This window comes from Aotus nancymaae, unplaced genomic scaffold (assembly GCF_030222135.1).
Source record: "Aotus nancymaae isolate 86718 unplaced genomic scaffold, 86718_ANA_hifiasm-v0.15.2.pri h1tg000062l, whole genome shotgun sequence".
Classification (NCBI taxonomy): domain Eukaryota; kingdom Metazoa; phylum Chordata; class Mammalia; order Primates; family Aotidae; genus Aotus; species Aotus nancymaae.
Window position 1 is genome coordinate 10,590,121 of NW_026988476.1, and position 24,310 is coordinate 10,614,430.

At 35.5% G+C, this 24,310-nt stretch overlaps 1 long non-coding RNA gene across 1 annotated transcript in view; it reads left to right on the forward strand.

Moving 5' to 3' along the window:
• LOC105728785 (uncharacterized) overlaps positions 1–24,026 on the forward strand; it is a 504,990-nt gene extending 480,964 nt beyond the window's left edge. The window contains exons 8-9 of the long non-coding RNA XR_010338568.1: positions 21,136–21,229; positions 23,963–24,026. This is a non-coding gene — a long non-coding RNA (uncharacterized LOC105728785). The remainder of the gene's footprint in view (positions 1–21,135; positions 21,230–23,962) is intronic.
• Positions 24,027–24,310: the final 284 nt, after the last annotated feature.

Consider the following 24,310-nt stretch of genomic DNA (forward strand, 5'->3'; position numbering starts at 1 on the left):
GCATAAATTTAAATTATTATTTTAAAGAGTTCTTATCACTTTTTAATTTTCCATTAGAGAGATAATTTAACAAGGAGAAATATTTGGTTAGCATGGTCTGAGGTAGAAAGATTGCCTGATTTTTCTTAGAAAGTTATTAGGTTAGAGATATTTTTCTTTCTCTTAAGGATCACTTCCATGACACCTCTCAGTTACATAAATTTAAGATTTGCAAGCAGCCACTGAACTGGGAAATAGATATGACAAAATATTTTCTGTTAATAAAAATGTTACCACTCCATGTCAAAAAAGAAACCTGAAGAGAAATTTAAAAAAAAATTTTTTTAATTAAAAAAAAGTTGCATCAATGTTTGTGGAATGCAGTAAAATCAGTGTTTAGAGAAAAAAATATGGTATTCATGTGTGTAATAGAAAAGAAGAAAGATCCATAATCAATCATCTAAGCTACCACCTTAGGAAAATAGAAAATAAGAACAAATTAAATCCAAAGTAAACACAGGAAAGGAAACAATAAAAATTAGAGTAGAAATAAATAAAATTGAAAACATGACGTCAATAGAAAAAAATCAGTAAAACCAAAACTGGTTCTTTGAAAAGATCAATGAGGTTGATATACCTTTAGCCAGGCTAACTATGAATAAAAGAGATAGGACACACATTAATGTCAGAAATAGGAACCATTATTGTAGGTCCCATAGACATTAAAAGGATAATCACACATCTATAATCCTAGCACTTTGGGAAGCCAAAGCCAGTGGATCACCTGAGGTCAGGAGTTCGAGAGTAGCCTGACCAACATGGAGAAACCTTGTCTCTACTAAAAATATAAAATTAGCCAGATGTAGTGGCACATGCTTGTAATCCCAGCTACTTGGGAGGCTGAGGCAGGAGAATCGCTTGGACCCAGGAGGTGGAGGTTGTGGTGAGCCGAGATCGTGCCATTGCACTCCAGCCTAGGCAACAAGAGTGAAACTCCATCTCAAAAAAAAAAAAAAAAAGATAGTTATTCAAAATATACAAATAATTATTAAAATTCAACAATAAGAAAACAAACAACCTGATTAAGAAATCAGCCAAAGACCTTAACAGACATTCCACCCAAAAGATATACAGATGACAAGTAAGCATCTTAAGAGATGTTCCACATCTCATGTTATCAGGGAAATGCAAATTAAAATAAAACAACAATGAAATGTGACTACTATGGCACAATAAAAATGTATACTATTTCTCTGCCTCAGGCTTCTAAAACCCTCATAATTTCTTGAGTGAACGCATAAAAGAAACACCTTTTGTTATTTATAATAAGCCCCTTTTAGTTATACCTAAGTTTATTCTAATAAGTCTACTCTTGGAGCATAGGAGCTGGTTGTCAGAAGAACCAACCATAAGACAAGAGGGTTGAAACCCTCAGGCCCATCCACCTTTGGAGAGGGGTAAGCAGTTGGATATTGAGTTAAACTAACAGTGGCCAAGAATTTAATCAATCGTGCCTGTATAATGAAATCTCCATTAAAATCCCAAACAAATGGCTTAAAATAGCTTCTGCATTGGTGACTGCATGGAAGTACTGGGAGAGTGGCACACCTGGAGACAGCACGAGTGCTCCATGCCCCTTCATCATTCCTTGTCCTATGTACCTCTTGATCTGACTGTATATATGTACCCTTTATGATATTCTTTATACTCAACCAGTTAAGGCAAGTGAAGTGTTTCCTTGGATTCTATGAGCTGTTACAGAAATTATCGTATCAGAGGAGAGAGTTTTAGGGAACCCAACAGTAGCCAAGCCAGACGGAAATGTGACTAACCCACAACCAACTACTTACAACTGGAATATGAAGTTGGAGGTGAGTCTGTGGGTCTAAGCCGTTATCCTATAGTTAGTGCTAGAATTGAAATAACTGTAGCATACTGAGTTGGTGTTCACAGATAATTTGTAAATTGCAATGTGTGGAAAATCTACACATTTGATGTAAGAAATGTTGTCAGTACAGAACACCATTACAACAAATGTTGGCAAGGATGTGAAGCAACAGGAACTCTCATTCACTGCTGATGAGAATGTGAAATGGTACAGCTAATTTGAAGGACAGTTTGGGGTTCCTACAAAACTAAACGTTCTTATGCCATATTATCCAACAATTTCTTTTTGTATTTAACTAAAGAAGTGAACAACTTATATCTACACAGAAACCTGTACAGAAATGTTTATATAAGCTTATTTAAATTGTTTTTATTGTACTTTAAGCTCTGGAGTACATGTGCACATCCCACAGGGTTCTGCATAGGTACACACATGCCATGGTGGTTTGCAGTCTTCATCCCCATGTCACCTACATCAGGCATTTCTCCAATTGTTTTCCCTCCCCAGACTCCCCGCCCCTTGCTGTCCCTCCCCTAGCCCTCCACCCCCCAACCTACCCCAGTGTGTGATGTTCTCCTCCCTGTGCCTATGTGTTCTCATTGTTCAACATCCACCTATGAGTGAGAACATGTGGTGTTTGGTTTTCCGTTCTTGTGTCAGTTTGCTGAGAATGATGGTTTCCAGATTCATCCATGTCCCTACAAAGGACACAAACTCATCATTTTTTATGACTGCATAGTATTCCATGGTGTATATGTGCCCCATTTTCCTTGTCCAGTCTATCATTGATGGACATTTGGGTTGGTTCAGGTCTTTTCTGTTGTAAACAGTGCTGCAATGAACATACATGTGCATGTGTCTTTATAGTAGAATGATTTATAATCCTTTGGGTATATACCCAGTAATGGGATTGCTGGGTCAAATGGAATTTCTATTTCTAAATCCTTGAGGAATCACCACACTGTCTTCCACAATGGTTGAATTAATTTATACTCACACCAACAGTGTAAAGTATTCCTTTTTCTCCACATCGTCTCCAGTATCTGTTGTCTCCAGATTTTTTAATGATCATCATTTTAAGTGGCGTGAGATGGTACCTTAATATGGTTTTGATTTGCATTTCTCTAATAACCAGTGATGATGAGCATTTTTCCATATGTTTGTTGGCTGTATAAATGTCTTCTTTTGAAAAGTGTCTGTCCATATCCTTGCCCACTTTTTGATGGGATTGCGTATGTTTTTTCTTGTAAATCTACTTTAGTTCTTTGTAGATTCTGGATATTAGCCCTTTGTCAGAAGGGTAGATTGCAAAAAATTTTTCCCATTCTGTTGGTTGCCGATTCACTCTAATGATTATTTCTTTTGCTGTGCAGAAACTCTTAAGTTTAATTAGATCCGATTTGTCTATTTTGGCTTTTATTGCCATTGCTTTTTGTGTTTTAGTCATGAAGTCCTTGTCTATGCCTCTGTCCTGAATGGTATTGCCTAGGCTTTCTTCTAGGGTTTTTATGGTGTTAAGTCTTATGATTAAGTCTTTAATCTACTTGGAGTTAATTTTAGTGTAAGGTGTAAGGAAGGGGTCCAGTTTCTGTTTTCTGCACATGGCTAGCTAGTTTTCCCAACACCATTTATTGAACAGAGAATCCTTTTCCCATTGCCTGTTTTTGTGAGGTTTGTCAAAGATCAGATGCTTGTAGATGTGTGGCATTACTTCCGAGACTTCTGTTCTGTTCCATTGATCTATACCTCTGTTTTGGTACCAGTACCATGCTGTTTTGATTACTGTAGACTTGTAGTATAAATTGAAGTCTGGTAGCATGATGCCTCCAGCTTTGTTCTTTTTGCTTTGGATTGTCTTGGCTCTGCAGGCTCTCTAAAAACTCAAAAGCGAGCAGAGGACAAGAGATAACTAAGATCAGAGCGAAACTGAAGGAGATAGAGACACAAAAACCCTTCAAAAAAAATCAATAAAGCCAGGAGCTGGTTTTTTGAAAAGATCACCAAAATAGACAGACTGCTAGTCAGACTAATAGAAAAGAGAGAAGAATTGAATAAATGCAATAAGAAATGATAGAGGGGAGAACACCACTGATTCCACAGAAATAAAAACTACCATCAGAGAATACTACAGACAGCTCTATGCACATAAACCAGTAAATATGGAAGAAATGGATAAATTCAAGGACACATGCACCCTCCCAAGACTAAACCAGGAAGAAGTTGAAACCCTGAATAGACCAATAACAAGGTCTGAATTTGAGGGAGCAATTAACAGCCTACAAACCGAAAAAAGTCCAGGTCCAGACAGGTTCACAGCTAAATTCTACCAGACATACAAAGAGGATCTGGTACCACTCCTTCTGAAACTATTCCAAAAAATCCAAAAAGAGGGACTCCTCCCTAACTCATTGCATGAGACCAACATCATCCTGAAACCAAAACCTGGCAGAGACACAACTAAAAAAAAAAAACTTCAGGCCAATATCCATGAGAAACATCAATGCAAAAATTTTCAATAAAATACTGGCAAACTGAATGCAACAGCACATCAAAAAGCTTATCCATCACGATCAAGTAGGCTTCATCCTGGGGATGCAAGGCTGGTTCAACATATGCAAATCTATAAATGTAATCTATCACATAAACAGAACCAAAGACAAAAACCACATGATTATCTCAATAAATGCAGAGAAGGCTTTTGACAAAATTCAACAGCCCTTTATGCTAAAAACTCTCAATAAACTAGGTATCAATGGAATGTACCTCAAAATATTGTAAGCTATTTATGACAAACCCACAGCCAATATCATATTGAACGGGTAAAAACTGGAAGCATTCCCTTTGAAATCTGGCACTAGACAAGGATGCCCTCTCTCTTCATTCCTATTCAATATAGTACTGGAAGTTCTAGTCAGAGTAATCAGGTAAGAAAAAGAAATAAAGGGTATTCAATTAGGAAAAGAGGAAGTCAAATTGTCTCTATTTGCAGATGACATGATTGTATATTTAGAAGACCCCACTGTCTTAGCCCAAAACGTCCTTCAGCTGATAAGCAACTTCAGAAAAGTCTCAGAATACAAAATCAATGTGCAGAAATCACAAGCATTTCTCTACACCAATAACACACAAACAGAGAGCCAATCATGAGTGAACTCCCATTTACAATTGCTACAAAGAGAATAAAATATCTAGGAATACAACTAACAAAGGATGTAAGAGACCTCTTCAAGGAGAACTACAAACCACTGCTCAAGGAAATAAGAGAGGACACAAACAGATGGAGAAACATTCCATGTTCATGGTTAGGAAGAATCAATATCATGAAAATGGCTATACTTCCCAAAGTAATTTACAGATTCAATGCTATTCCCATCAAGCTACCATTGCCCTTCTTCATAGAACTGGAAAAAAACACTATAAAAGCTTTATTCATAATTGCTCAAACTTCGAAGCAACCAAGATGCCCTTCCACAGGTTAGTGGATAAATAAACTTTGATATATCCAGGCAATTAAATATTAATCAGTGAAAAAAGAAATGAGCTATCAAACTATGCAGAGAAAATGGAGAAACTTAACTGCATTTTACTAAGTGAAAGACGCCAATGTGGAAAGGCTGCATACTGTGTGATTGTGATTGTATGACATTTGGGAAAAGGCAAGACTATGGAGACAGTAAAAAGATCAGTTGTTGTCAGAGTTGTGATAGGAGGGAGGGATGACTGTATGGAATACAGAGAATTTCAGGCCAGTGAAACTACTGATACACTACAGTATAGTATTAATTTATAGTATCATATACTAATATGATAGACCTGTATCATAATACAACACATTTGTCCAAAACCATAGAATGTACAATACCGGAGTAAACCCTATATAAACTGTGGATTCTGGGTAATGATGTATTAATATAAGTTCATCATTTGTTACAAATTACCACTCTAATGGGGGATGCTGATAATTGCTGAGGCTATGCATGAGCCAGGGCGAGGGTGGTATATGGAGATTCTCTGTACCGTCTGCTCAATTTTGCTGTGAACCTAGAACTTATCTTTTAAAAAGTCTATTTTTAAAAAGTTACTCTTCTTGCACATTCTGCACGTGTATCCCTGGAACCTAAAATTAAAAATAATAAAAATAATTTTAAAAGTTACCATTCTTAATACTACCTCATCTTCCAAAAAGAGTTAAAAATACCTGCCTAGGGGCTGTGAACCCCAAAGTATCTGAGATAGATCTCAATCAATTTAGAAAGTTCATTTTGCCACAGTTAAGGACATGCCTGTGACACAACCTCAGGAGGTCCTAATGACATATGTCCAAGGTTGTTGGGGCACAGCTTGGTTTTATACATTTTAGGGAGACATGAAACATCAATCAATATGTGTAAGATGTACATTGGTTTGGTCAGGAAAGGTGGGACAACTTGAAGTAGGGAGGGAGCTTCCAGGTCATAGGTAGATAAGAGACAAAATGTTGCAGTCTTTTCAGTTTCTGATTAGCCTTTCACTGAATTTCCTTGTGGACAAATTGTGAGGGGGGTATGTAGCTTTTTTATAAATCTTTGTAGCTATCTTATTTAAGAATAAAGTGGGAGGCAGATTTGCCTGACACAGTTCCTAGCTTGAATTTTCCCTTTGGCTTTGTGATTTGGGGATTCTTTATTTTCTTTTCACAGAGCTTACTGGGAGAAACGCATTGGAGTTAAACAACTTCCTTAATGAGGTTTAACATTATTAGAAACTCTCTGATGGGTGGGCTGATAAGGAAAAGTCTTAGCTTTGAAATGAAAATTTGTCTTGGATATAATTGAAATCAATTAGGACTGAACTTGACACCCAACTAGTTGTATTTGAGTAGGTTCAGTGGATGAAAACAAGGGAAGTAGGGTTGGGTCTTGTATTGCTTGTGACTGAATTTCTGACCTCCTTTTGGTCTGTTTCCAGTCAAATAGTGGGTGATATTTCAATTTCAAAGTAAACTAAAGACCTGTTAACTTAGGGGATCAATTAGCCATTCTTGGTTGAATTTAAGACAGAAATTCTACAACCTGCATAAAGCCTCAGGCCAAGATGTGTAACAACCTAGTTCTGTTAATATGAGCAAGAGAAGGCCCACAATTTCATGTTAGTGTTAAAAAAGAGATGAGTTAATTATTCCCAAGGCTAGTGAGTGGAAACCTACCAGTAATATTGGAATTGTCTACATTTGTGTGTGTGCTTTTGTTACCTGATCCAGACCCAAGGAGAGGGTTCTTGGTTCCCTCCTAAGAAAGAACTTGGGAGGCCGGGCACAGTGGCTCATGCCTGTAATACCAGCACTTTGGGAGGCCGAGGCGGGTGGATCACGAGGTCAAGAGATTGAGACCATCTTGGTCAACATGGTGAAACCCCGTCTCTACTAAAAAAATACAAAAAATTAGCTGGACATGGTGGCGCGTGCCTGTAATCCCAGCTACTCAGGAGGCTGAGGCAGGAGAATTGCCTGAACCCAGGAGGCGGAAGTTGCGGTGAGCCGAGATCGTGCCATTGCACTCCAGCCTGGGTAACAAGAGCGAAACTCCGTCTCAAAAAAAAAAAAAAAAAAAAAAGAAAGAACGAACTTGGGGTGAGTTCATAAAGTAAAAACAAATTTATTAAGAAAGTTAAGGAATGAAAGAATGCCTACTCTATAGGCAGAGCAGCCCCAAAACTGTTGGTTGCCCATTTTTATGATTATTTCTTGATTATATGCTAAAGAAGGGGCGGATTATTCATGAGTTTTCCCCGAAAAGGAGTGGGCTATTTTCAGAACTGAGAGTTCCTCTCATTTTTAGACCATATAGGATGACTTCCTGATGTTGCCAAGACATTTGTTAACTGTCCTGGCACTGGTGGAAGTGTCTTTTATCATGGTAATGCAGTCTAATTAGCGTATTAAGAGCAGTGAGGATAACCAGAGGTCGCTCTCACCATCTTGGTTTTGGTGGGTTTTGGCGGGCTTTTTTACTGCAACCTGTTTTATCAGCAAGATCTTGATGACCTCTGTCTTTTGTGGACCTCCTATCTCATCCTGTGACTAAGAATGTCTAACCTCCTAGGAATGCAGCACAGTAGTAGGTCTCAGACTTATTTTACCCAGCCCCTATACAAGATGGAGTTGCTCTCGTTTAAATGCCTCTGACACTTCCTCTTTATTTAAAGACATAAATCTAATAATTATTACATTTCTCAATAAAAAGTGGAAAAATGGAAGTTATTTCAGAGATTTGTTTGTATAACACATTAGCAGGCTACTTGGAAACTTATCAGCATTTAGCCTTATAAAAGTCTCCAAATTAAACCAAAGATGGTTTTATTTGGAGGCTTTTACTTGGAAACATAGTTTAGAAGGTCTGAAAACTGTGGATTTTTCTTTGTTACTCTCTCTAAACTTTAGTTACTATCCCAGAACTGCCAGGAGATTGTATAACGTCATGTTTATGAAAGTGTTCAAAACCACTGTTTCATTTTGAGCAGAGTATTTTCCATAACACTTCATGTAAGAAAGCTAATGGCTAGGGTATTAAAATGACAACAGGGGCTGGACACAGTGGCTTACACCTGTAATTCCAGCACTTTGGGAGGCCAAGGCTTGAGAGGATCACTTGAGGTCAGGAGTTCAAGACCAGCCTGGCCAACATGGTGAAACCTGGTCTCTACTAACAATACAAAAATTAGCTGGTGATGGTGTCACATGCCTGTAATCCCAGCTACTGGAAAGGCTGAGGTAGGAGAATCACTTGAACCTGGGAGGCTGCACTCCAGCCTAGGCAAAGAAGCAAGATTATCTGTCTCAAAAAAAATAAATAAAATAAAAAGAAAGAAAGAAAAAGAAAAAGAAATGAAAATAAGAAAGTTCAAAACTGAAATGTTATTTTTTAATGTGAATTGTTTTATCTTCTCTATACTTTTCTCTCTCTCTCTTTTTTTCACCTGATTGACAGTCTTGGGTGGTGCAGTAGGGGATTTGTTGGTGGACTGTCATCCATAGGATGATGGGTTGTCATATCTTAACTCACATTTTCTTAAATATTTTAATTCATTTTATTTTCTTATTTGTCTACTCATCGGAATTTTCTAATTGTAGACATTTAAGGAACAAACATCAAATGTATATGAAAAATGAAAACTCAAAAAACATACTAGACACACACTTTCAACCAGTTATCCACCTACCTTATATTACTTACAGTGCAGAACACTCAATTATAAATGCAACTCTCCAATTCCACAGCACAGAAAATGAGACTATGTATATCATTACCAGCCCCAGTAGGGATAATAAGAGCATATGCACAGCTACAATATCCATTGAGATAATGAGATTATAAATACTACACTCCTACTGCTTCCAGGTATAATGAGAAGCTACAGTTTTATGGTCATATTTCTGCAATCATCCTTGAAACCAGGAGACAGTGAATTTAGAGATAACCTAATGAGGAAGAAAAACAGACAACCATTTATTATAGCCTTTCCAAAATCAACTCATGAAGAGAGGCACAAATGGAAACAAAGTAACTGAATACATTCATTTGTTAATTAATATCTGCTGTTCTTAGAGAACCATGAACAATGAATAATTTATTAAAGAGGCAATAATCTGATATACCCTATTACAGTGTGTTAATGATCATAACAACAGGCCTCGTAAAAGTAAGGGACAATCAAGAGCTTCCTTGAATTGCTCATCTAATATATTTCTATTCTCTTAAACAAAAACTAGTCTCTGACACATTGTCAGTAAGTCATGTTTTAGGCAATACTATTGATTTTCTGCAGCCAGAGGATATTTGCATTCCTTAGGTATGTCTACTTTCCTGGAAATACTTATTTGTGTTCGCAAAAGTTATGTACAAAGAAAGAGCTCCAGGCTCAGTTTGAGGATAGGGGAGAGGATTAATTGCCATGTAATACAAATTGGAAAATTTTTTAAATTTACTTCTGCTCAGGTTTGATACTTGAAATTAAATTCCCCAAAGTAAAATATCCCTGCATGTGAGAGAAAGTGATTCTGGTTTTAGGAAGATAGGAATATAATTTTCAACCCTAACAACATGTGCTAAATTGCAAATTTTGAACCTCTGATTATTTTGAGTTGTTGCTTGAATTTTTAAAGTAAAATCCATATTCTGAATGTTACACAAAATTGTTTCTGCCTTCTTCTGAATTTCATAATCCACCTCTCACCGCCCTCTAAGATCCAGGCATACTGTTTGTTTACTATTTGTCCAACATGCTGATCTCGTTTTCGTACCTTTGCAATGGTTCATAAGCTTGCAGCCTGAGAATACTTTACTCGTTCATCTTCTTTAGATAGCCAAGCAAGAGAACTTTGTTATTTTTAATCATCTTATTTATAACAAGGAGACCACCCTTTCTTCCTATCAAGGTAGTCTAGGTTACTATCTCATGACACGTTGTCCATTTTGTTCTCAGAAATTATAAACATCTGTGTTTGGAACCAGCCCAAACCTGTGCATGGGTGCCCCATGTCCCAGCGGTGATGAGGGAGAAAAGGAAATAAAGGCAAAGACACAAGAGTAGAAGTTCACAGCATGGGTCCAGGGGTCCAAGTGGAGTGATCTGCATTGGCCCTAAGTGCTGGGCTCCACATGCTTTTATTTGAGGGGTTGGGGAGCAGGAAGGGATGATCAGGGGAGGATTTGAAACTTGGGAGAGGCTTTGAGACTAATGTGGGCAAGATAGCCAAGGGGGAGAGGTGTGGTCTGCAGTATTCAGTAGCAGATATGATTCTTATGCAAACCTAGAACACTGAGTTCTACCACCTGTTGCTATCAAGGTGCATTTGCATCAGAAGCATAGTGGATAAGGCACCACCAGGTCTGACCACGCCCAGTGTATCATGGGGCTTTTATCTTCCAAGCATTGAGAAAACAGAGCAATCAAGATTACTCCATATTCTGAGAACCTAGGCAGAGCCTGTGGCATTCCAGTAATCTCTACCCTTCAAGACTTTTCCTCCTTGAAAGCTTCCATGTGCAAAGACCCATCCAGATCCTGTGAGCAAAGGTTGCCTCCCTTCTCAGAGATTTTACGCAAGTCCTCTTAAGAGATCCTCCTGCGACCTCCATGTTGAGAAGGCATTCATGGGACCAAAGCAGTATTTCCTGCTCTGCAACCACTCCTCAGTGTTCCATGGTTTTACAGTGCTCTCAGATGGTCTTTATCTTAGGCCTCCTATTGCTGGTTGATTTCTATTTTACTGCACCAATATTTGATATAGGTTAGTTCAGGGTATAAACTTCAGTGTAAAATAAGCAAAGCAAGCTTATAATTATTTAACTAGAAGTAGCATAGGTCTGCCCCTGGTCATCTTGACCCACACATCTGAAAATTTGTTTTATTTTTTTCTTATTTAATATCTATCTCACAGGAACATAAGAGACAGGAGAAAAGAAAACCTTTTAAAATTATATATGGCAATAAAACAGGAATAAAAGATATCCCTGAGACATTATACATATAGATAGATATCTATATCTAGAAGTAGATAGATAGATTAGTTATCAGCACTGATCTCTGACATTTTTGTCTTGTCAAATTCCTATCTAAAGGGATATGGGGACTCATTCTTCAAAAACCATAAAAATCTCTTGATACATTTTTTTTAATTAATGAAAAGAGTCAAACTCTGTAAAATATGTGAAGAGATTTATTCTGAGCCAAACATAAGTGACCAATTGATTGTGACACAGCCCCAGGAGATCCTGAGAGTATGTGCCCAAGGTGGTTGAGCTGTGGCTTGGATTTATATGTTTTAGGGAGACATAAGACATAAATCAATAAATGTTCATTGGTTCAATTCAGAAAGGTGGGAAAACTGGGGCATGGGGTGGAGATGGTATTTCCAGGTCAAAGGAAGATTCAGAGATTTTCTGATTGGCAATTGCTAGAGAGAGTTATTATCTAAAGATCTGGAATCAGTGAAAGGGAGTGTCTGGGTTAAGATAAAGGGTTTTGAAGACCAAGGTTCTTACTGTGTAGATGCAGCCTCCAAGATGCATGCTTCAGAGAGTGTAGAGTGTAAATATTTTTTATCAGATTTAGAGTCTTAAGGTCTCTGTTTTGATGTTAATGCTGGTCAGCTGTGCCTGAATTCCAAAGGGGAGAGTATAATAAGGCACTCATTATAAGTGAGTCCAACTCCCATTTCCCATCATGGCCTGAACTAATTTTTTAGATTAACTTTGGAATTCCCAAAGGGGAAGGTTCATCCATTGGTTGTGGGTCTTAGAATTTTATTTTTGGTTTACACTTTGCAACCTGAGAATGGTAAAGCATCACAGGACAAGTAGCGGAATTGGAGGGAAATCAAAATATTTTACCCCAAAATATATCTGAGATGGCTGTTATAGGACCAGCAGACTAAAATCGCCCTGCAAAGACTTTTTTTTAGGGGAAAATTTACATCTGTAATCTCTATTAATGCATCCTTGACTTCCCTTTCTAGACCTTTCCTGCGTCCAGACTAGATTAACTGAGAGTATGACACCTTCAAAGGTCTGAAAAGAGATATTTTTATCTATTTAATCTGAGGGCTGCTACCTATGAGGCTTCATATGCATGACAAGGCCACCTTTGCTAGCCAAGCCTCTTTATTTATTCCTCCCATAACCTTTCTTGCTACTAAAACCTATTTTTGGCCATACTCTAAGCCAGAATTCTTTCTGTAATCTTAAGATGGTAAGCTTCTGAACTTCACTGGGAGATAGGGTCATTTTGAAGACTCTCATGTATACACTGTACACAGATTTGTATGCCTTTTCTCTTATTAATCAATCTGCCTCCTATCAGTGATTTTTCAGTGAACCTCCAGAGGCTAAGCGCCTTGGCTCCCAAAGCCCCCTTATTTTAACTGAAGTATTTCTTTCTACTGACTTTAAGTCTTTAAATGATAGAGTCGCTCTGAACCAATTGTCAACTAAAGAATCCCTAAAACCCACCTATGACTTGTAAGCTCTCTTTTTCAAGATGCCCTGCCTTTTCAGGCCAAACCAATGTATATCTTCCATGTATTAATTTATGATTTTATCTGCAATTCCTGTCTCCCTGAAAGGTATGAAACCAAACTGTTACTCAACTGCCTGTGGCACACTTTCTCAGGATCTCTTGATATTGTATAACCCTGGGCTATAGTCACTCATATTGGTTCAGAGTAAACCTTTTAAAATACATTTTGGCAAAATTTGTGATTTTTTTTATCATTAGATAGGGAGAATGAAAAAATGACTATGTATAGATGACCATAAAGACTTTAAAACAGAAAGATTGAGGGTATGATTACTTTGTGTTGGATATGTATTTCTGTATATACACACCTATGCTCAATTATATATGTCTTAGCGTTTGGTGAGTTCATTGCTATTGGAGTATCATTGCTTCTAGACTCATCAGAAAGAACTAGAAAATATATGTATGTATTCTAATTCATGAATACACAGACACCAATATTTATTTCTGTGTTTATTTGTATATATAATTCAACAAAAATCTAAGTTTTTATTGATACCTCCAATTTCAGTCTAACTCTACTGGATTCATATTGGCCTTTCATGTTTCCTTATTTGTAATGTTCTCTGACAGTGAGGAGCCTGGCTTTCTTTTTCTATAATATATTCACTTATTTGGCCAGTCCCGGTATATGTACAAACTTTGCTTTCATAACTTTGTGCTCCCATAACAAGGGTTATGGATTAGCCTTCACATTGCTAAATCATAACCCTTGAAAATATAGTAGCTTTAATTAGAGAAACATTCATAATTCCAAAACCAAGTTAATGAAAGAAGATATTTGGTTTCCTTCAAACCCAGAAATTTGTGTTTAAAAGGCTTGGAGGAAGCCCATTACTTAACACCTTTCCCATAGCTTGCTGCTAACTTCATGTTTAGCTTTCTTGATTCCCTGATAAATGTTTCTAATTTATATCATCACTTTCATCTTTCTATCTAGCTTTGCAGTTAACACCTTGTTTTGCAATTTCATTGTACTTTGACATTTCTATAGCACTCAATTTCTTATCTTTGGTATCTCGTTCATTTCAAAGCAACTATTACTAAGTTGTCCCTGCTCCTTACTTAACATTTAAGCAATCAATCCCAAGCCAGATGAAGTAAGTATCAGAAGCCTTTTTAATATTTAATTCTTTAATCTCCTTACTTCCACCTTTCTTAGACTCATGCAAATAAATTATTAGTTAAAATTGCTCTTTCCCTTGATGGCACAACTGTCCCATTCCACCATCATTACTCAGGCTGATTTTAGAGACATTGTTAATTCTGCCTTTTACTTTGTTTTTAAATCCAATTAATGGCTTCACATTTTAAATTTTAAGTTTTCTTTCTCACCTATGAACTCTTCCACATTTTTATGCCCAGGAGAGACTTTTGTAGTAATAAAAACCAGCAGCACATCCTGCATAGGAAATTTCAATTAGTTGCCCCTGTGACCCTGAGGTATTCTGCATACTGCTAAAAATAAACCTTGTTATAATATCTGATGATATGTTTTCTAGGGCCAATTTAGTTACATTAGAATTAAGTACAATTCCTTAATCAAATATTCAAGTCTTATTATGCTGTGATTTCAGCCAGTATTTCTGGAGGTGATCCTTGCTCTTCTCTTTGACATGCAATACCCTCAAGTAGGAACAGAAAACTCTAAGTTCCCTGAACCTTCTTTGTTAATTTTCCTCACATTATTATTTCCTTTGCATTTCAGAAGAAAAATTATAGCCCTAAAATTATATATTAAAATTTTTTTTAAATTCTGAGTTTTAGTAATATTAAAAAACCAGAAAAGAGCAAATTAATCTCAAACAAAGTAGAAGAAATTATAAAGATGTAAAAGGAAATCCATGAAGTAGAAAACTAATGTATAATAGAAAAGGTCAGCAAAGCTAAAAGTTGATTTATTAAAATGTTTCATAAAATTGACAGCACTCTGATAAAACTAATAAAACTAAAAATTATATAATTTGTGTATCTAATAATTTATGTGTATCATATATACAGTTTCAGTAGACAAGGCAATCACTCAATTAAATCTACAAATATAGATAATAAATGGGTTATAAACTATAATAAAGGAAATATATATAATCTTATTAATATCTGTATACACTCAGAGTAACACAAATTGACGTAAAAATTTTGAGCATATTTGTAGCTACTGAGGATGTTGAAACTCCCAAAAATTATTTCCTCAAAACAAGTAAAGCTTGTATGATTTTACTAATGAATTTTGTTAAATAGTTATAGGCAAAGCAAAAAACCCTTTTAACACCAATTCTTCTTAAGAATAGAAAGTGCAAAATATATTGAGAAAAACTAAATACTAACTAAATACTCTTCTCTATATACAAATTCAATACTTTTGCATTGAAATTTTCAGCAAGTTTTAGAATTGGAAATTGATAAGTTGATTTTAAAACATATAGGGAAATAAAAAGAATCAAAAAAAGCCAAATTCTTCATATTAGTTATCAACTGCTGCATTAAGTTATCACAGACTTAGTGCCTTAAAAGAATGTGTATTTATTATTTCACAGTTTCTGTAGATCAGAAGTCCAGTTTAGCTGAGTTCCCTGCTTAGAGGATCATGAGTCTGAAATAAGGGTGTCAGCCAGGCTACATGCTTATCTGAAGGACTTCCTAGAGAAGAATCCATTTCCAAATTCAATCAGGTTATTGACAGAATTTCATTGTGGGTCCCTGTTATCTTGATGGCTCTTAGCTAGGGTGATTCTTATCTCCTAGAGGCTGCTTTTATGTCCTAGCCATGTGGCCATATCAGAACGTGGTTTCTTACTTCTTAAAGCCAGCAGGTGAATCTTTCTCCAGTTTGCTATAGTATAGCCTTACACAATTTAATTTAATCAAAGGAGCAACAATCTCATCATTTACTCTATATAACATAAACTGATAAAAAGAGTAATTACCTCATCATATTCATAGCTCCTGCCTCCACTCAGTGGGAGGGGACTATGGAGAATGTGTATAACCAGGATTGGGAAACGTGGGAACAATATCAGCATTCTGTTTGCTACAGTATTCCCTGAGAATAAGAACTAGGCTTCAGAGACTTACACTGCCAAATCACAAAAGGTAATTATAGAACTAATTAACAATATGTACTAGTTGTTGAAAGACTGACAATTATAGCAATAGAAGAAAAGTGAAGCATAGGAAAAGGACACACACACCAAGAATTGCTATTTGGTTTAAAGATGACAAGGTAGTGCAGTGAAGAAAAGATGGCATTTTCAATATAGAATGCTGTTTCGATTGGATAATCACCTTGGAAAAATAATAACATAAAAAAATCTTTACCTCCTACCCTACGTCATATACAAAAATTAATTCCAATTGACTACATGTCTATGTGTGAAAATTAATGAAACAATAATGTTTATGGAAGATAACATATGAAAATATTTTTAGGACCTTGGGTTAAGCAAAGATATTTAGTAGAGAAACAACATGCAGTATTCATTTAAAAAATTGATAAATTTGTCTACCCTAATCTTATAGTTTATATTTGTCAAAAATACCATTAGAAAGGAAAATATAGTGCACAATTTAGGAGAAGATACACTTATCTACAGTATATCAAGGACTTCTAGAAATCAACAAGAAAATAGTTATCTCTATTTAAAAAATTAGATAGTAGACTTTTGAGGTAAAAAAAAGACTAGTCAATAAATGAAAATCTATTTAACTTAATTTAGTAACATGCTTAACCTAATTATTAATAATGCATAATGTTATACCAGCATTCATCCAATAAAATGGCTTAAATTGAAAAAAAGAAAACACACACACTCACACACACAAAACCCTGACAATGCCAAGTTTGGGGCAGTATACTAACTGGAAATCTCATACATTATTGTTAGGAACATAATTTGGTAAAATCACTTTAGAGAAAAGCATGATTATGTCTAGAAAAGCCAGACATATTCATAGCCTGTTACTCAGTCATACCACTTTTAGCAATTTTCTTTTATATATGTATCAAAAGATATCTAGAGAAAGATTTATAGCAGCCTATTTGCACTAGCCCCAGTTTGGAAGCAACCCAATTGCATATCAACGGTAGAATGGATAAGTAAACTATGGTATATGTTGACATACAATGGAATGCTAAAGGGCAGTAAGAATGTATGAACTGCTTTCTTCAGAAAGGATGAATCTTGTAGATATTGAGCTGGACAAGCTGTATGCAAGAGAGTTCATCACTCTATGAGTCAGTTTATATCAATTATAAAAAAGGAATATCTGAGTGATAGAATTCAGGATAGGTGTTCCTCTTGGCAATGAAGGAAAAGAAACTGAGGGCCTCTTTGTGCTGAGAGTTCTGTGTCATGTTTCTGTGAGTATGTGCAATTTCTGAACATTTACTAAACCGTACTTTTGTGATTTTTTGCGATATATTTCCATTTGCATTGTCTTTGAAAAAGCAGCCTTTAACTTTATAGGGAAATGTTTAAATAATTTGACTTAACTTTTGATTTGCATTGAATCTGTGCATGCTTTGAGAAAGTCTATGTTTAAGGGTAATATTTAAAATAATTTACCTGTTAATAAATTTATTTTGTTTCTTAAAATTTGAACTCGAGCTTTATACTGGTATGGATAGAATGAAAGTAGAGAGTAGTTGTAAAATAGAAAGTACATGATGTGACTACAGATTATTCAGTTTAAATTGTGATAGTGAGAGTCTTCTTGTCAGCCTGAACTTTGATGCTGACAGTAATTTCAAGCAATTTACTCTAAGTTTTTCCAAAGTGCACTGTACTTGCAGTCTCACGGGTATTATAACATATTAATTTTATTCATTTTCTCCACAAGATGAAGGCAATATATGCTTGAAAAATCTACCATGTTAATTTGCGTAATGCTTTATAACTTTAATACATACAAATTTAAATTAAAATTTACAGTTAAAGTTGAATTTCAGATTTTTGTAATTTTGATGTATCTTGTCCAGCAAACACATCTCTAATCAAGAAAGGTATTACTTGGTGGTTTTTCATCAAATGCTCATACGACAACTCTAACCTGGGTTATAACTTTTTTCAAGCATTGGTTTCTATTCCATAGTAGTCTGGCAGCTACACGATTAGGAAAAAGTACTTATTTCATCTTAAGAATACATTCTTAGTTCATTGATGCTTATTTTTGCTACTCGTAAGCCAAATGACAAGTAAGCCTTGTACTTCAATGGCCTCATTTTAAGAAATTTTTCTCTGCTTCTAAGAATATGAGTTATTGAATTTATATAGTTCATGAATCATCCATCCATAATAATCCAGAGTAGTCCAAAAAAACAGGGAGTTATCTACTAAATTGAAAAGAGAATACAATTCTGCTATTTCTTTTCTACACTAGGTTAAAATCATGACACTTTAAGATTTTATATAATCAGTCTAGTAAATTGTGATGAGTATTTTTAAAAATTAAATAGATGATTAAAAATTATCAGATGCATCACATGTATTAAGATTAAAATTTTTTCTGTGAAAAATGTTTTCTTATACACAAACAGACATAAATGCACATATTTATTACTTGGCTGCTCTTTAAAATATAAATTTTACTGGGGGTTATCATCTAAAATATTTTAAAAATACTGTATTACTGGCATAAAAAATAGCATATGGAAGATACAAGGACAAGACAAAACACTCTATTCAAGAAACTTTAATTAGTTTGATGTCTAGATTGCAGAGTACACTGTGGTAGGGAAATAAATGGAAAGAAGATGTAGGAAGAAGCACCCATATGTTTTAAATGCTCTATATGGAATTCATACTTTAAAAATTTGTTTTATTAGTAGGTTATGATGCATCGCTGAAAATACAGACTGCTCTTTTCTTCAATTACACATAAAGATTATATTTTTAACAATGTGGCGAAGTTAAGAGGCAGTGGTCTTGTTAATTTTTTGTGTCTTATTCTAGTAATTCAGGGATTTCAACACAAGGTGATATGAGTAACATTTTTTTAGCTTGTGTACGTACTGGAAAAGGACGTTGTATGCTAGGGACAGCTGACACCTGTCAAACAGAATGAGACAGATGTGAGCAGGTGAGCTGAGGAGTGCATTCCTTAAGCTCCAAAGTGGTTTCCCTAAAGAGGAAGAGACTCACCTAGAGGAAGGAGAGTGTTTCAGGTTGGTTTAGGAGCACATAAGACCTGCTGATGAGAATGAATGATTTGAGATGCTCCCTTTATGCCACATCCATTTGTTTTTAATCCAAACTCTGGAAGAATTTAGATCAAAATATTATAAAATGAGGGCTATAGAAAGTAAAAAAAAAAAAAAAAAATCATCCAACTGTATGTAAGTGGCTGTAAGAAACTAGTAGGATCCTACTTTAATTCTATTATATTGCTTTTAGTTCAATAATATTCTAATTATAGAATAAAAACATAGGATTTCGACAAATATTTTTATTTTTACACAGAGAAGATATGCAAAGTTAAGGATAACTGGAAGAGTTGCCTTATAAGGCAGCAACAGAAATAGGATCTAAGGTCAGGAGAAGAGAGGAAGTGATCCTGGGGGTACCTGACCATAGGCATAAGAAATAGCAGAAAGAAAGGGACCAGAGAAGTGCATGGAAATGGGACCAATATTCATTCATTTATTTATCAGTCATTTGTGACACAAATGATAATTATGTGATCTGTTTATCTCAATATTATTATTAAACCTTAATCTGCAAGGTGCTTCGAAGTCATTGTGTTTTATAATTACTCCTGCTCAGCATCAATCTAAATATTAATAAAGAACATTGTTGGCGAGGTGCAGTGGCTCACGCCTATAATCCCAGCACTTTGGGAGGCTGAGGCGGGTGGATCATGAGGTCAAGAGATGGAGACCATCCTGGTCAACATGGTGAAACCCTGTCTCTACTAAAAATACAAAAATTAGCTGGGCATGGTGGTGTGTGCCTGTAGTCCCAGCTACTCGGGAGACTGAGGCAGGAGAATTGCTTGAACCCAGGAGGCGGAGGTGGCGGTGAGCTGAAATCATGCCACTGCACTCCAGCCTGGGTAACAAGAGCAAAACTCCATCTCAAAAATTAAATAAATAAATAAAACAAAACAAAGAAAAATAAAAAAGGAATATTGTTATTGAATATCTAATCAACTCCTCTGCACAGCAGTATATGATCCATTCCCTCATGGAAAATTTCTGTTTAGAAAACTGTTCCATTTGTTCACTTAAGGATATTGCATTAAGCCTAAGCCTAAACCTAAGCCATTCTATTATATTTATTTGAATTGTTTCACTTTTTGCATTTCAATTTGTCCATTTAAATTTCATCATGTTAATGGGGATTACTTACCTGAATAATGAGACTTTTGCATTGTGATGTCTAAGAGCAGCAGTCTCTTATGCACAATTACCAACTGAGCCTTGAGCAAACCAGCTGGCATACTCTGTAACAGAAGGAGATATCAACACCTCAATTTGGCTATATTTCTGTTTGATATGGGCTGGAAATATTGTAAAAAAAACTATACATATCCATATATAAATATACATAAATAAATTTAAATGTATCTAGCTCAATGAGTAGAGTGTTGTAATTATTAAATCAAAAGTCAAGATCTTGACAAAAGTGTTCATGTCTCCATGGAGCAGATATGCAAAATCAAGGATAACTGGAAGAGTTGCCTTGTGAAGCAGCAACAGAAATAAGATCTAAGGCCAGGAAAAGAGATGAAGTGACTATCTATCTATCTATCTATCTAATTATCTAACTTACACAGTCTTGTCAATGTCATATTTACAGTCACTTCATACATTGACACAAAACAAAAACCAGGACCTTTATGATATGATAGGTGTATATACATTTTTGGGAAAACAAATTTCCTTGGATTGTGTTGCAAATTTTTAATTCATTTGTGGTACTCAACAGATGTACATTGATTCACCCTATCATCCTCCTTAGTTGAGACCCCATGTTTTTCTATATTTTAGTCTACCATTTGAATATCTTTCCTTCTCACCACAAACACACATTAGTACAAATTAACTGTTTAATCTGCCCATCTTTCATTTCTACCTTTATTTAGAGCTATATATAGCAGTGAGCATTATTTAATGTTGTGTTGTATCTGCTTTTAAATATATGTGTATAATATATATTTAATATGCATATTCTGCAACTTGCTTTTTCACTCAGCAATTTTTATTTACAATCTAGTAGACAGAATGGAGAGAACAGCAGGAGGTATTTGAATGTCACCTGAAGGTTCAAGCTTTTCTGAGATTACAATGTATCTCCTCCTACAAAAAAGGTAAGTTATTTTTGCACCAATACCCCTTAGCAATGTGACTTTGTTGGTCATCACATCAAAAGGTGAGATTTACCTCTTAATCCCTTAAATCAAACTTTGACCATGTAACTTGCATTGACTAATTGGACATTAGCAAATGTGACATAAGAAGGGGCTTGAATAGTGCTAGTGCACTAGGCATTGGCTTCTCTTGCTACTCCTAGAACTCAGGCACTCAGGGAAGAAGCCTGACTTTGTTAGGTACTGCACATGTGACCTAAACATCATACATGTGAATGAAGCCATCCAGACTGAACACCCTCAGCCAGCCAGCCAGCAGAAGAATCCCCAGCTATGCCCATCATTGCCAATATACAGTACCAGGGGATAAATTATTGTGATTTTAAGCTATTAAATTTCTGCATAGGTGTATTTGTATTGTAGCAAAAGTTAGAAAGTACACATCTACTACTTATCTCTACCATTTGTATTTCTCTCTGTGATACTGAGCTTTATTTTTAGCACATGGTGGAATTTTTCATTGTTTTATGTTTCTTTTTTCCTTTTTGTGGAGACAAGGTCTTTCCCTACTGCCCAGGCTGTTCTCAGACTCCCAGACTCAAGCAAACCTTCTGCCTTGGTCTTCCAAAGCGCTGGGATTACAAGCATGAACCATCTCACTTGGTCTTATTTTGCAATTTAATAACTGTTTTTAGATAACAGTCCATGGATTCATGGGTAGAAAGCACCTATTTTAAAAACTTAAACATCTCCTTCTGATTTGAAATGAGTGAGCATGGACTGAAATTATGTTATGTCTTTTTTGCCACAAGCCAAAAAAAAAAAAAAAAAGCCGACAAATCACACTATCAAAATGTCTGGTGCATGTCTTGATATAAGATAACTACATGACCATTTATCTGTCTCTGGACTACTAAGTAAAAATTTAAGACCTTGCAGACATTTTCTAGGAATGTAGGAAAAGATAATATAAAAAGATAAAAATGAGTAGAGAAAGAAATGGAGGGATGAAAGAGGAGGGTGAAGAATGGGAAACAGGGAAAATGAAAATCAAGAGAAGCAAATTTTTGAGCATCTAGATAAGGCATCTTGATTTTATAAGCTGTTTAGGTTTGTCAGGAATGCTGTAACACAATACCAAAGACTGGGTCATTTATAAACAGTAAAAATGTATTTCTCATAGTAGTGGAAGCTGGGTAATTTAAGATTAAGGAACAAACAGAGTTGGTGTTTGTTGAGGTCTGCTCTCTCCTTCCAAGATAGTACCTCCCTTCTGTGTCCTCACATAATAGAAGGGCAAAAGGGAGGAATGCTGTATCCCCACTTGGCAGAAGAGATTAAAGAATCAGGCAGCTCTCTGAAGCCTCTTTTATAAGAACATTAATCCCATTCATAAAAGCAGAGCCCTCATCCTCTAATAACCTTCCCAAATCTCTACCATTTAATACCATCACCTTGAAGTTTAAGTTCTCACATAGGAATTTTGGAGAGACACATACATTCAAGCCATAGCATAAGTCAGTGCATTCTCTTATTTTGCTTATGAGAGTTTGAAATGGACTTCTCTTGCAGGACTCTAGAAATATAGGAAATTGGTATTTGGATATAGTTGTTTAAAACAACAGACAGTGCCTGAGTGCAGCAGCTTGCACTTGTAATTCCGGTGCTTCGGGAGGCCAAGATAGGAGGATCTGAGGCCAGGATTTGGAGGCTAGAGTGAGCTCTGATAGTGTCACTGAACTGTAGCTTGGATGACAGAGCAAGCCTCTGTCACTAAAATAGTAAAAAATCATATGAATAGTAAATAAAATAAAAAATAAAAAAATGACACACTGGAGATAAGATTAATAAATGTGACAATTACTCTCTTAACTATCTATATCTATCCATATTGTTTAACACACTGCATTCGACTTTAATTACATTTGTTTCATTATAAATTTGAAAACTAAATTTAATTTTAGTTATCATTGTTTACTAAAAGACATTATTAAAAAATTTTTTTTCTGAGTATAATTTTAGAGAAAAAGTCTTTAAGCTTTGTCAGGTTTTATTATATCTTTGAAAAACTGTAATTTATAATTGGATTTATACTTTTAACTTAAAATTTAGTTAGTGTATTGTCATAGTTTCTTATTTAATTAAAAAATCCATTAAATATCATATGTTTTTCTTTGAGAATGCTGTGTTGGAAAAACTCCACGAAACTTGACGCTTTATTGTCATTATTTTTTTATTTTTAAAAATCCTGTAAAGTTTAGAGTTACTCATTGATCCCATTAGATGGATTTTTTCCCCATCTTATCTTTTATTTGTTTATAGTTTTGTGATTAATTTTGGTTGCTTGTATTACTTTAGAATTTTAAAATTAGTCAATTTTATGTAAGTAGTCCACCTACACAGGAAAGCTAACTCTGTTTCTTAGAGACAGAGTTTGATATATTTTTACTTAATACAAAATATATTCTTTAACTCATCTGACATAAATTCTTAGTAATTTTTGCACTTAATTTGTTGGTATGGTTTGGTTGTGTTCCTACCTAAACCTCATCTTGAATTGTAGCTCCCACAATTCCCATGTGTTGTGGGAGGGAACTGGTGGGAGGTGGTTGAATTATGGGGGCGGGTCTTTCCTATGCTGTTCTTGTGATAGTGAACGGGTCTGTTAAGATTTGACGGTTTTATAAAGAGGAGTTCCTCTGCACAAGTTTTCTCTTCCCTGCCACCATGTAGGATGTGACTTGCTCCTCCTTGCCCTCTACCATGACTGTGAGGCCTCCCCAGCCACATGGAACTGTGAGTCCATTAAGCCTATTTTTCTTTATTAATTACCCAGTCTCTGGTATATGTCTGCTGGTATATGTCTTTACTAGCAATGTGAAAACAGACTAATACAACTGTTAAGTACTAAAAAATGTGTTATTATCATCAATATGACTACGCAACTATACATTTCTGGGTTTTCTTTGCTATTTATATATGACTATAAGGAGAGTACATATGCATTGATTGATTGATAGATGAATTGATTCATCATTTTGAAAGCCTAAGGGTTTCCAGGAGTTTTAACTTTACTGTAAA